The sequence below is a fragment of the Leucopleurus acutus genome (assembly GCF_964270905.1).
Source record: "Leucopleurus acutus genome assembly, chromosome: 7".
Taxonomy (NCBI): Eukaryota; Metazoa; Chordata; class Mammalia; order Artiodactyla; family Delphinidae; genus Leucopleurus; species Leucopleurus acutus.
This window is the reverse complement of record NC_139150.1, coordinates 39,174,948-39,190,216: the sequence shown is the minus strand read 5'-3', so window position 1 is coordinate 39,190,216 and position 15,269 is coordinate 39,174,948.

The following is a 15,269-nucleotide window of genomic DNA, read 5'->3' as shown; positions in this document are numbered from 1 at the left end:
CAGTAAGTTCCACCTGGTTCCTTAGGTGACCTAAGCCCTTACTATGTAAAGCACGTATGGATCAGCAGCATGTTGGGACCGCAGAGTCTCAGGCCCCATCTCAGACGTACTGAACCAGAATCTGCACTTTAACAAGCTCTCCAGATATTCTGTGTGGATGCTAAAATTCAAGAAGCACTGCTCGAATGTGTTTGCATATCTATTGAGTCACTTGAAGTCATCAGTCCAGTGCTCACTGGATTGCCACCACCTTGCTTCACGATGCAAAGAAATGCCTTCGCTAGGTTATGCCCTCAGATTTTGATAAATTTCAGGAAGAACGGTTCTGTTTCTCAGTAAAACCATTGTTTAAGGTATCATATATTGCTTAAGGCTGTCAAACATCTCTTGTTCTGAAGGCCTATGGAGAAAATTATTTTTTAATTAAAAAAATCTGGAAAGGAATACATGTTTACATACAAAAATACAGATAAGTGGAAAAAATGCAAGCAAATAAAAGTGACCTATAATCCCACCCTTCAAATAACATATCGTTGATATTTTGTTATAGAGTGTATATTCATATTCTAGGTGTATCATCATAAACATTTTCACATAATGAAAAGTAGTCATTTTTAATATGGTTTTTTATGCCATCTTAAGATTCTACTATATGAACACATATCACTGTTTGTAATAGTTGTGTGGAATATTACTATACCACTCTTCCTCAATGTTTACTTCTAGTTACTTCTTTGCTGGTATAAACGATAATGTAATAAACATCCTGAATATCAGCATTTGGGTTTGTATATCCCTGAAAATATTTTTTAAATATATAATATCTAAAAAATTGGCTCACCTGAGGAAACGCTAAGCTAACATTTTTCCAGATGAAAATTATAGTGAATTGAGTTTCCCTTTGTACTTTCATTGTCATGAAACTCAAAATCACATGTAATGCTCAATTATATTAATTACACTAACCTAGATTTTGTATAAATAGATGTATATGTGCATACATTTTTTTGAAAGTTTTGAAAATGTGCATCTCTAATAAGATACCTCAAATCTTCTAGAGCAGTAGGGGACTTACCAATTTAAATAAAGGTAATTAGTGGATTCAAAAGAAAAGATTCCAAAGCTGGTAGAGTTCCTTTTAATGCATGTCAGTAAAATTACATTTTAGGTTAGGAAGATAAAGTCCAGCAAACATACTGTTATTTCAATACCAACAGAAATTTTCCTCGCTATTCTGTTGTCAGAGACTTATTTCTTTAGACCTTAAAGCATTCCCCTATAAAATGCTTAAGTCCATGTTAAATTAAAGACAATATGAAATTCAGAGCAAATTGCTGCAAAGGGGAAAGATGTGACTACAGGAAGATGATGAAAAGGAGCTAAAAGAAGAAAACAAAAATGGCCACAGGAAGGCTTTGCCCAGAAAAGAGCAGATTCTCATAGAGTAGCTTATAATACAATGACTTCTAAATGAAACCAAGCTTTCATTCACTATAAATACAGATTACCACACAAGGAGTGTTTCCACTGCAAAGGGAAGTTTAGATTCACTCAGATTTAAATGCAAATAAGTGATGAGATTAAGGGAGGGACAGGGAAAAAGTGAGAATTACTTTATCTGTTTCCAGATCCAAGATACGCATTTGAGATACTGTCAGACAGATTTGTTTGCTCAGATTCAAAATGATGAAGAGGCAGGAATCAAGGAAAAGTAGACAACAGAGCAGTTCCCATAGCAACTCCCAGTGGTTCTTAGGAGACTTGACCCAAAGCCTTGTCTCACCAATAACTAACTTAAGCCCAGAGGATAGAAATTGAAGCCTTTTATAACATTCTCTGCCTTCTCAGGGCCTTCTTGCTTGCAGTTAGTTAATGCTAGGAAAACTTCTAACTCTTCAAGAATGACAAAAGTAGATAACCTGAAACCACAAAATAAACTTGAGACAGACTATTTGATCTGAACCTGGAGAATATAGACCTTCCCAGCCTCAGACCTCATGTTACCTCACCACTGAGCCAGAACCGCACTCATGGACAGAAAGCCTCAGGGAGATAGCCCTTTACTGGGACTATTCCTGTTGTAGCCGAGGGACTAAATGGCTTTCACTGGGGGAGCAATTTAACTCTGGAGCAAATTATTTTTGTAATGAAGCTCAAACAATGGAAAGAATTAATATAGAAACAGGTAAGCAATGAATCCATTTTCAGAGAAGTGAGAACAATTCTGCTTAGCTGTCTTAGAATTGGAATTTTTGAGCTGAATAAAATGGAATAATTCTGTAGCCCAACGGTTCTCTGTGAGTGATCCTTGATGTAGTAGACAGAATAATGGCCCCCAAAGATTTCCATGTCCTAATTCCCAGAACCTGTGAATATTTTTGTTCCATGGCAAGGGGGTATTAATACTGTAGACAAAATTAAGCTTGCTAATCAGCTGATCTTAAAATAAAGAGATTATCTTTGCTAATCCGGGCGGGCCCAATGTAATCACAAGGGCCTTTTAATGTGGAAGAGGGAGGCAGCAGAGGAGGTCAGAGAGAGATTTGAAGGCTCTACACTGTCAGCTTTGAAGATGGAGGAAGGGTCCACATGCCAAGGAATGCAGAGAGTCTCTAGAAGCTGGAAAAGGCAAAGTAATGGATTCTTCTCCAGAGCTTCCAGAAGGATCACAGCTCTGCCAACATCCTGACTTTAGGCCAGTGAGAAGCGTTTCAAACTTCTGACCTCCAGAACTGTAAGATAATAAATTTGCATTGTTTTAAACCACTAGGTTTGTGGTGATTTGTTAAGAGTAGCAGTAGGAAAGTAATACATCTGGAAACTTGTTAGAAATGCAAATTATCTGGCTCCACCCCTAACCTACTGAGTCAGAAACTCTGGGGGTGGAGCCCAGCAATGAGCATTTAACAAATAATCCAGGTGATTCTGATGCATGTTAAAGTCTGGGAACTACTGATCTAGTCCAACTCCCTCTGAAACCCAAAATAGTGAAGTAAGATTTGCTAATGTCAAGAGCCTTGTTAGTGGCAGAACTAGAACTAGACCTAGATCTTCTAGTTTGTATATAACTGACTAAAGTTTGTATCTTCTAGTTTGTATATAACTGACTAAAGAATATACATATATATGTGTGTGCGCGTGTGTATTTATTTATTTATTTATTTATTTATTTATTTATTTTTATGCCCTTGTATGAACGTACTACTATTTAGTCTAGACCTGGGTTTTTTTCATCAATGAAATGAGACTAAGTCTGTTTAACTGACCCCTCAGCACCATTCTGAGGAAAAATTTAGGTAATATGTAAGTGAAAAAGCTTTGAACAGAATAAACTGTTATTCAGAAAAAGGTATGTTTTCTAGACTGATTAGTGGTAACATTACAGTGGAATTTTTAGCAGACTGAGGTAACCATTATTTTTGTGTGCCCAGCAAGCTGTTCTATCTTTCTCATACAAATATAACCATTCTCTCCTCACCTTAAAGTATCACCCACAGAAATGGGCACATGACCCACCCTAGCCAAATAATACCTCATTCGTCCCCATTGCATTAGGGAGGATCAGATGACCCAACAAGGCCAGATAGTGTCCCTCCCTTGGACCGTCATATGCATGATTAGGCAACAAAGCTCTTTCCACTGTGTTTGTTAAACCCTGCCATTTAGAGGAATTCTATCTGCAGAACAAAGTCGAGCACAGATACAGATGAGAGATAGATGAGTGGGTGGATGGATGAGTGGATGGATGGATGGAGATCGTGGCAAGAGGCAGAGAACCACATGGGAGTCAAGTGCTTGGTTCAAGTTCTTGAGGCCCCGGTCCTATGCTGTAACTTCAGTCCGATGAGCTATACCTATTTCCTTCTAAACTATGTAAGCCAATAAATTCCCCTTTTTGCTTAAAATGTCTAAACTGAGTCTCTATCACTTGCAGCCCAAAGGGTTCTGAATAACGTAGCATTCTTCTTAAATACAATACTGTTCTTTAACACCAAAATGTTGCCTTTCACACTGACAATTCTCTTCAACAGCACTTCGTAGCAGTTCCATCTGCACTCCCACCACCCTCAGAGGCAACTCTCTTAGGATCAATTTCCAGGATACTGGGCCTCGGCTGGGAGCCCCCTCACTTGCTACTCCCACTCCTCATGCTCTCACTAGTCTTCCCTTTAGTCCACTTGCATCAAAGTTCCCCCTAATTGGGCTTCCCTGGTGGCGCAGTGGTTGGGAGTCCGCCTGCTGATGCAGGGGACATGGGTTCGTGCCCCGGTCCGGGAGGATCCCACATGCCGTGGAGCGGCTGGGCCCGTGAGCCATGGCCGCTGAGCCTGCGCGTCTGGAGCCTGTGCTCCGCAACGGGAGAGGCCACAGCAGTGAGAGGTCCGCGTACCGCAAAAAAAAAACAAAAAAAACAAGTTCCCCCTAGTCAACAGCCTAATAGTATGGCACAAGCCTTGCAACAACGTTTTCCTCTATTTCCTTATATATATATATTTCAGTTATTTTTATGCCCTTGTATGAACGTACTACTATTTAGTCTAGACCTGGGTTTTTTTCATCAATGAAATGAGACTAAGTCTGTTTAACTGACCCCTCAGCACCATCCTGAGCAAAAAAAAAAAAAGAACATAACATTTTCACAACTCCCAACAATATCTACAGGTATATCTGTTAAATACTCCTAGAAGACTCCTTGAGAATCCAACCCTCATCAAGTTCCTCTGGGCCTTCTAGGTTAAGAGAAGTACTGACAAGAGTCACAGCTTTCCTATGTCATTAGTCCAGATTTGACTCAAGCCAGATGCTACCTGAAGCGATGATGACACTTGGATGATTTCCTATTGTGTGTACAATACGAGATTATGGTTATGTGGACTGCGCTTAGTGGGCAACTGCTCATGCAGCAGACATCAGCACAAAGCCTCTCAACTGAACAGGGAATAGGCTGAATTCAGAAATAACTTTCCTAATTATAGGAAAGAAGATATGTCTAGGGGAAGAAAGGGAAAACAGAAAGAAGAAAGGAAAGAAGGAAGAAAGGTAGGAAGCCTTCCACTGGCCAAGCAAAGAAGGAAAGGAATGAGGAAGCCTGGCTCTTTATTTTGGATTCTGACCAAAAGACATCTTTATAGACATGGAACATTTTCAAGAATAATAAAGAGTTTCACATTTTAAGGTAGACACTAGAGAAGGTTAAATTCGCCAAAAATACAAAAAACCAAATATGTCATATAAAATGATGTGATATAACACACCTACCTTCCAGACTGAAGCAAGCATTTGTCCTAAGTAATTAGTTAAGATCATGCCACAGAGAAAAAAATTCATACTGAGCCGTCTCCCTCTCTACCCCATGTTCTAGAAGGCAACAAACAACAGCTTTCCCATGTCTAGGGAGAACACGTCTTTTTCAGGCAACATCCAATTCCCAAACATGCTCCTCGGGCCTGATGAAAAACTGCATCTACCACGTGTCTGGGTTCACCTCAGCAGGCTGCCTCGTCAAGAAGACTTCTTCCAATAGGAGCCTGGATTTAAACTATGGTTTCTAAGTCCTGAGGGCTAATTAAGCACAGCTGGGTCTACATCAGCCCCACTCAAGGGTGATGATTAAGCTGGCAAGAAAAAAAATCAATCATCATTCATCACTAAATCCATGTAGTGACTTTCAGAGGTGCTAAATGGGTACAAAGGGCGATGGTGATGCGTTTCATCGAGCAACCAAATGGTTAACGTGAGAGAGAGCACACACCCCTCCTAGAATGAATAGCCTGGGTGGGAACATCAGATGCGCATGTGTTTACAGAACAAGAAAATCTAGTTAATGTCGGAATAAAGTGCTTATAATTTTCCACACGTTGCATTCCCTCCAATTTTGGTTCACTGCTAGGACCAGGGGGAGATGCTATCGCCACCTGAATGGTACCTCTGTTAGACTTTAAGATATCTCTTTTAGAGCAAATATATATATTCACTTGTAAAGTGTTTTCATTGAGCAGACCTTTTTCCATTTATTGGACTACTCCCTACAGCCCTTTGCCTTATTATGCACTGAGTGTTTATGCCTTTTCCGAATATCGTCTTTACCGAAGCATTCACTGGAAAGCAGCCTGGTTTATACCAATCCCATTTAATTTACCAAACCCATCCTCCCTTTTAAGGAAGGTAGTGTAAAGCTTTCAGATTTTCACGTGGAGGACAATTAGCAGTAACATTATCATCGCTTTGTATATTGTTGTTTTGTTTTGGATTTGCTTTTCTGTTTTTAATTCCCTTGTGTTTCACTGGCCGAGTAGGCTGACTTTGGGAGCTGTGGTAATATTTTATTGTGCTCGCAATGAGAATCATTTATCAAATAAAGGATCCCAGTCCCTTGTTTCATCACTGGCCATTAGTTTAGAAGCCATTTGTCCTGTGCCCTGTGATACAAAGTACAGCCAGGGTGTGCCTGTTTCCCCAAAAGGAAGCAAGCCCTGGTGTTCTTTCTGGCGAATGAGTGCAGAGATTACTTTAGGCAACAACACACTACACGCCGCCTCTCCCACACTCCAGCTGAACACAAGTGACAGCACACGGGACTCATCTGCAGGCCAGTTTGAAAAGCAAGAGGTACAATAACAAGGAGACAGCCTTAAGCAGCTGAGGCAATTTTCACATTTGCCTTCTGAACCTTAAACGTGTCCACTGTAAACTCAACATGGGAATTGTCCTGTCCTTGGGTCGCTCTTTGAGGATTCTTTGCTGGAGCACCTAGGAAAAGGTGGGCTGGAAATCCCACCTCTTGTCCCCAACCCTGTGCACCTTGTTTCCTTTAATCCTAGTGCATGAGCACTCTCCTCAATGAACTCGGGAAGTGCTTTAATAATAATGATAATAATAAGCCTAACATCTAATGTTAAATTTCCTTCTCTTCTTCCAAAGTCAGAATCGCACAAGAAGAAAACGAAAGACATGTTCCTTTAGTCTCCATCCCCTTTACCTCTGGAAGCAGCAACTTTAGAGACAAGAAGCACGATAAGGAAGGGGGCGGTGACTGAGATAGAGGAAGAGAAGCATCGGTGTCAAGAAGACATGAAGAAAGGCAGGCAAGAGGAAAGGGGCAGGAGGGACAGGAAAACAGGCATGAAAAGAAAAGGTGTGGACAAAACATCAAGGAAGCCAGCATGGCTTCTCCACTCCCCGTTCATACCTCCCATCACTCTTAGCAACGCTTTGCGCCCATCCATTCCTACTGTCTGGGAGTACATGCCTTGCTCTCAGAGACCCCATCACACCAAAACATTATGCACTTTGTCATCCACTTGCCAGACTGAATCCTCATGGTCTCTCTGACCCCTCTGTGTCTCCACAACCTCCAGCAGAGTGAGGACGCAGTAAGTACTCAATATATACTTAATGAAAGAAAGCACAGCTAGACGATGAGGGCTGGTTGATTACTATGTAGCTTCAGAAAGTTAAATATGAGGATTTTTATATATCCGTAACCTAAATGACAGATTTTCCTGGAAGAAATCACAGACACGTGGCAGGCCCTGGAGTAGACATCATGGTGGTTCAGGCTTTGGGAGGATCTTCGGTTTCCACCAAGGCAATGACCTACCCACCAACCCAAGAAGAAAGGAAGAAAGGCAACAAAAGTGTGACTTGCTAAGAGCAGGTGGTTAATTCTGGTCCAGGGCACATGCACGCGCGCGTGCGCGCACACACACACACACACACACACACACACACCCCACCCAAATTTAAAACTATGTTTTGAACATCCTGGGACTGCTAAGACCTTACGCTGGCAGGCATATCGTATGAATTCATGGTTCCTGGGCCTGTGTTGATAAAGAGTGGGGAAGAGAATGGTAGTTCCTATCGATCTAATTGGGAGTCATAGAGTAACGGGTTAGGACTCAGATAGGAAAAGAAAAATGTTCAGATGCCCTTCAGGCAAGCTGTCCACGTGTGATCTTCTAGACTAGAAAACCATTGGCTGATTAAAGCAGACACTCACCCAAAACCTGTGAAGCTGACACTTGCTCAATCACTCAGGACGGCTGTTTTAAGTCTCATGAACAAGATGCCCCTGTGTTTCTGGCAATGCAGGTGACCCACCTGAAGACGGCCAGCTGTGTCAAAAACCCACTTTGCCATCTGAACGCATGTTCCCCATCAGCACATTTTGCCAACAAGCTCGTCTCCCAGGGCCTAGGCCTGGCACAGAGTAAGCAGATGCCGAGAGGAAGGAAGTGTAGGCAGTGGGTGAGCAAAAGCAGGAGAGAGGGATCATGGACGTCAGCCAGACTGGGTTTCCTGAATGAAACACCACCAAGATCCCAGCATTCAACAGAGGGAAAGCACAGATAAAAAAGACACAGACACACACACACACGCACACACACGCACATGCAGCCACACACGGAGAGAAGAAGAAAAGCTCAAGGCTAAAAAGAACTTTTCAGTGGGCACAGGTGGCCAGTAGCAAAGTCAACTAAGGCCTGTAATAGGAAAGCAAAGCCTCCAGGGATGCGTGACCAGAGGCAAGGTTCTGACCACTGGCAACTCCAGCTCCCAGCTAGTGGAAGAACCTATTGACCAGCAAGTGGAGGGACAGGGTAGCGCGGCTGGAGCATCCAGTCCTGATGCTATTTTTTTAAAATCCACCCTCTCAGTGCCTTCTTCGGTGAGCGCTGCAGGGTGCTGGCCCCTGATGCGGATGCTCAGCTAGACAGGTGTAACCCTTCACACAGGATTTGGCAGTAAGGGGCTCATGTGACAAGATACCCAAGCTAGGGTGAGACACAGCCTCCCGTGAGCAGAATTTACAACGGCATCATAGGACAACCTGTTCCACAAGTTGCGTCTCCAGCCACCCACTCTGAGAAAATAAAAGGGGAAAAAAGTAGAGAGAGAGGATTGGTGAAGGGTTCTTTTAGAAGAAGGCTGTGCTCACAGTGAATCCCCACCATAGGCAGAGCCCCACTGCACAACCTGGGGCACCATTCTGATTGCATTCTATGTGTTCTAGGTGTTCCAGAGCTCCAGAAGCTTCTGAATACATAGACTGAAATACGAATGCTGCCCCACAGAACCATGCGAAGCCACAGCCTGGTCCCACCACGCCACACGTCCCTGGGGGGAAGAGGTGAGGAAAGCTGCCTTCTCGACACACGTCTAGTGAGGGAATCTGCAAGGGTTCACTTCAAAGAGCTTCGAGATGGACTGCCCGTCACCGAGACACAAAAAGAATTGGTGCCTGATCCATCCCCAAGAAAGACAAAGCGGACTGTGGACCGGGGCCTGACTCCAGCCTACAAAAAGAAGGGTGAGGGAGGAGGCGACTGTTTTGACAGCAAAGGGAGAAGTGCACGGCCACATGGAGGCATCTGCAACCCGGCGTTCATTTCAGCAAGTAGGAGGCTGGGGAGCATGTGTTTCATGTCAGCCAAAAGTGGGTCATTTAGGACAGCAAGGCACACAGGAATTTCTTTTTTCTTTTTTTAAATAAATTTATTTATTTATTTTTGGCTGCACTGGGTTTTCGTTGCTGCACGCAGGCTTTCTCTAGTTGTGGCGAGCGGGGGCTACTCTTCATTGTAGCGGGTGGGCTTCTCATTGCGGTGGCTTCTCTTGCTGCGGAGCATGGGCTCTAGGCACGTGGGCTTCAGTAGTTGTGGCACGCAGGCTCAGTAGTTGTGGCTCGCGGGCTCCAGAGCACAGGCTCAGTAGTTGTGGCACACGGGCTTAGTTGCTCCGCAGCATGTGGGATCTTCCCAGACCAGGGCTCAAACCCACGTCCCCTGTGTTGGCAGGTGGATTCTTAACCACTGCACCAAAGTCCCTAAGCCACACAGAAATTTCTTAAGGCCACTCAGAATTTAAAAAAAGCATCAGTCCAGGCCCAGAAAGCTCTACACGAGAGGGGCAGCAAAGAGCCTCCAAAATTCCTGCAAAATGCCCACAACACAGTCGGCCAGCTGGGACCCTCTGTGGGCCCAGAGAGAAGAAGCCACCAGCCAAGCAAAGAACTGTCCTACTCCTTACATCTCCTTGCTATCCACCCCTCTCACCCCAAGTAAAACAGAAGCTAGCTCGGGGGAGAAAGAAGGTGAGCCTGGAGAGAAGAGCAGGAGAGCCAAGAGGCTCCCCTTCACCACTGAAGGCCTAGCTGGGGAGCAAGGGATTTTAAATTGTATCAGTTTGCTGCTACGTGACAAATTACCACAATCTTAGCAGCTTAAAACAACAGCCACTTACTACCTACCAGTTCCGGAGGTCAAAAGTCCAGCATGGCTCATCTGGGTTCTCCACTTAGGGTCTTACAAGGCTGAAATCAAAGCCTTAGCCAACTAGGTTCTTATCTTGAGGCTCTGGAAAGGAATCCACTTCCAAACTCATTAGGTTGTTGGCAGAATTTAGTTCCGTGTGGCTGTAAGTCTGAGGTCCCCATTTCCTGGCTATTGGCTGGTAGCCGTTCTCAGCTCCTCATTGCTCTCTGGTCCTTGCATGTGGCCCCATTTATCCTCAAAGGCAACAACATCACATGGACTTAGCATCTCTCTGACTTCCCCTCTACTCCCAGCAAGAGAAAACTCTGCCTTTAAAAGGCTCATGTGATTAGATTTGCCCCACTGCAATAATAGGCCTTTTGCCATATAAAGTAACACCACCATGAGAGCAATACCTCATCATACTCCCAGATCTCACCCACACTCAAAATACCTAGGAATAAACCTATCTAAGGAGACAAAAGACCTGTATGCAGAAAACTATAAGACACTGATGAAAGAAATTAAAGATACAAACAGATGGAGAGATATACCATGTTCTTGGATTGGAAGAATCAACATTGTGAAAATGACTATACTACCCAAAGCAATCTACAGATTCAATGCAATCCCTATCAAACTACCAATGGCATTTTTCACAGAACTAGAACAAAAAATTTCACAATTTGTATGGAAACACAAAAGACCCCGAATAGCCAAAGCAATCTTGAGAAAGAAAACGGAGCTGGAGGAATCAGTCTCCTGGACTTCAGACTACACTACAAAGCTACAGTAATCAAGATAGTATGGTACTGGCACAAAAACAGAAATATAGATCAATGGAACAGGATAGAAAGCCCAGAGATAAACCCACCCACATATGGTCACCTTTATTTGATAAAGAAGGCAAGGATTTACATTGCAGAAAAGACAGCCTCTTCAATAAGTGGTGCTGGGAAAACTGGAGAGCTATATGTAAAAGGAAGGGAATTATATAAGACTAAGGGTGATCAGAGGTCATTCTTAGAAATCTGCTTACCACAAACAAGTCAGGTAGGAAGTCTGGATTAATCTTCAGGCCTGAGCATGCAAACTGCTAAATAAAGGGTCTGTTTGCAACACAAAGGAACTGCAGAACTGTCTATTAGTGAAAAATGAGCAGAAACGTTCATGGTTTCCATAGTTTTCACAGGGGGAGAAGTAGTAGTACAGGGAGATTATTACCAATGAATAAATGTTAAGGACAGAGGGATGAAACACTAAGTGTTTCGTTTGCATTGTTGAGTTGTACTTGTTGGACATACAGTTTACCCAAGGATCATAATCCTAGAGACAGTTAGGGTTGAATCAAACCAAAATAATTTGTGCTAATGATGGTAATACCAGAGTGGATACTGAAAGTAGGAGTCAAGTGGAATTCCCTGCTACAAAGAGAAAATTCCAATTACTAAAAAGGAATGTTAGGTGAATCTTTGTGCACTACAGGGGAAAACACAGTTATGTCAAGGGAGCCCCAGAATGTGTGCCAGGAGATTTAATCCTGGTCCCTGTTCCACCCTCTCACTTGTGGTATAAACTTGGGCAACACCCTAACTCCCTAGACCTCAGTGTCCTACCAGGAAAATATAACAAGAATGCATGAAACAGGGTGGCATAAACTCTACAAGTGTAGAAACTGGAGGCCCATATGCTCTGGCAGGCCCACAGATGTGTTTTGTTTGGCCCATGCAGTGTTTTAAAATATATAATATCATTTAATGCCAACATTTGGAAAAAAACAGTAGATTTCCCATTTAAAAAAAAATAATCCAGATTTCCAGCTTCTCTTGAAAATCTGGAAGATTTGCAAACACAGGGCCTGCACTCTGCATGGCGACAATCTTGTGTGGCTCTGCATCCAGTTCCCAACACCATCACCGGGTGGGCTTCAGGTTTCGACCTTCTGGGAGGTCTCACTGGGCCCTGCTGGATCAGCATGTTTGATTTTGCTCTAAAGCATTATGCAAGCGTTGGCTGTTATTACCTGTAAAGTGAGGTCACTGGAATGGATGAGCTACTTCCACTCGGAGAAGCTGTAATTCCAGTCCGTAAGATGGGTCTTCAGTCACTTTTCTCAAAAAGGTGTAAAATGATCACCCCAAACCCAGACGGTCTTTGTCCCCTGTATATTATAAAGGCCATAACATGCGCTGAAAATCAAGTATTTGTACTGGGAGTTACAGAAACATTTCAATAAACTGCAAATGTAGTTTCCCACTGGACAACATTTAGGCACTGGCTTCTTTAAAAGCAAACAGAAAGTGGAGATTAGGAAAGGACAAAGTTACCATCCCCTAGAAGAGAGAGGGCAGACCTCCAAGAGAAGAGGGGATTTTAGGAAAAATAAACATTCGCCATAAGAGAGCTAATCCCAGGTGGTTCATCCAGAGAAAGAAGCCAAGAGTTTATAGTTCTTTGGGGTTCGTTTTATTTATCCACCCCCACAATATATAAATCAATCTATTTAGTTAGGGATGGTTGAGAGAACACATTTTATTGCGATGGATAATTTCCCAAAGGAGAATGATCATTGTGTTTCACTTCTAACATTTTTTTTCTCTTTGGGTTTTGTGAAACCCCAGAAGTTTATGAAAAGTTTTCCAGATGAGGACACAGAACTTAGCAAACTATTCCCATCTTTAATTCTCATAAAAGTGGAAACACATACCCATGCTCATGCACGCATAGCACCAGACACCCGGAAAACTAATTGAGTGCCAAGCACTTCTGGTACCCTAAGGATATATATATATATTTTGGTAGCCTGAGGCTGCCAGAAACTTTGCCTGCTGAATGAATTATAGAACAGGAAGCAGATGGGCTGTGTATATGAAACAACCACTATCTGGCATGATGTGCTGTGCAATTTGGCTGCAAAGATTAAATTGAGCTATTGAATGTTTAATACACTATGCATAACAAATACAGCCAGAGCCACAAAACAGCATAAATTACAGAATTGGTATTCACACGGCCTTTCCCAGGAATCAATACACTGCCACCGCTCATAAGAGTCTGTTGTTTAATACACATAAAGAAGAGAAGAATTCTTCTATTAAAATGAGTTATCTGGGCTATTTACCAAAGGCAGTGATTTAGCAGTGGTAAAGTCTATACAGTGCTGTTGAATGCAGATGATAATACTTCTTGTCCTTGTCTGCCTGTTCCACTGCGCCTATCAGTTGCTGGGGCTTCGAGTCCCTTGGGTACATTAGCAGTCAGCCCAGGAAGTGTGTTTAAGTAATGGACATAATGTTCACATTTGCTAGACCAGCCTTCTCCCTAATCATGAATTATTCTTCCCCAAGGCTCAATTGGAACATTACTTTAGAAGCAGAAGATTTAATCCTTTTCAGCTGATTGGAGGGAATGATTACAGTATTATTTTCTTGTACAGGCTGTCTCCAGTGAAGGTGCCTTTTTCTGTCCCCATCTTTAATAGGCAGCAATCTTTATTTCCCTGGAGGGAAATGGCAAAGAATTCGAAATGGGATAAATCTTCAGGAATGCAAGGTGCTGAAGCTGTTAGTTAATTAGTTTAGCCCTCACTTGTTTCATCTCCAAGATAGAACACCTTGTAACAAGGGGAAACAATGGGTGGGTGGGTGGGTGGGTAGGTGGGTGGAGTGGGAGAGCCAAGGAACCGGCTGTAGGCAGATAAATAATCAGATGCCTTAAAGCAACAATGTCCCCGTGGATTTCCTTCTGTGCAAATGTTCAGTTCTGGAGCTTTGATTTCTACTTGCTACCATCATTAAAATAGGTAGTGCTTGCTTTACTCTGACCATTCTGACTTTTAAGAACGATTCAAGTCACCAAAAGGGACTGCACCTTTATTTAGCAGAGATGGCTAAAGCACAACAGTACAGAAGATGAGGCTGAAGAAGACTGGAGTTGTCGCCCTAAAGTGATATATATATACAGGGCTGGCCCCAGACTAAGTCCTAGGAGGGAAAAAAAATTGTGGTTGAACATTCCTGGTTAGTGCTCTTTACGCCCTGCTGCACAGAGAAGCGATAAATAACAACTGACTCAAGGTTTTGTTTTTTTTTTTAATTTTCATGATTAATGTTTCCAGAGAGGGGAAAAAATGTGGCTTCGAAATTAATTATCTTGGGTTGGAAGATCTAAGCTTCGGACATGCTATCTTCCTGCCCCCGCCCCTTCCAATGGAAAGACCCAGCTATGTAACCTTCCACTGCTGAGCAATTCCTGAAGTTTGGTTTTCTGGGGAGCCCCTACCACCTTCCCTTCACCCACCACCAACTTTCTGTTTTCTTTTTATATAAAAACAAAGAAAGAGATCAACGGAATCATAACAAAGTCCTTGACAGCTAACACGTTTTGCATCTGATTTAAAGCAGGAAGCCCCCATATCCAGCTGCCTGTGATCTATTTAGAATAAAACAGGGTCAGGCTGCCTTGGCCCTGATTATAAATATATTACATTTAAGTGATGAATGCAGCATTCACGAGGAGCAGGAGATCAAGAGGGCCTGAGGCTAGCACTTTCCATCTCCCCTCAGAGCTGAGTCCAAGATTTCAAATAAACACGCTGTTAAGTGAACGCTACAGGACCCATGTATGGAGCACTGGGATGATTTTATTTCTAAAGTGGAAAATAATGGGAGAGGAGAGGCCATGTCAGAGCTCCTCGGAGGATGCAAAGAAAACCTCATTTTGTAGGCTTTACCCAGGCTCCCTCTGTCCCCCCGTACCAATTCTATTATTCTAAGCCACCAAGAAAGGCGGGAAAGGTCACATTTCTTCATATCAGAGGGAAAGATGGCACGACGTGCCTGTTTTCTGTAGACGTGGTCAATCCTCGAATTCCTTCACCTTCCGTGAACGGTCACACCAGGTCCTCACCACCCCCACAGATCCTAAGACAGGGCTGATGTAGGAACTCCAGAAACAGTCACTTGGGTCAGCCCTCTTGTCTTTAAAAGGGCAGGAAGGGCTTCCCTGGTGGCG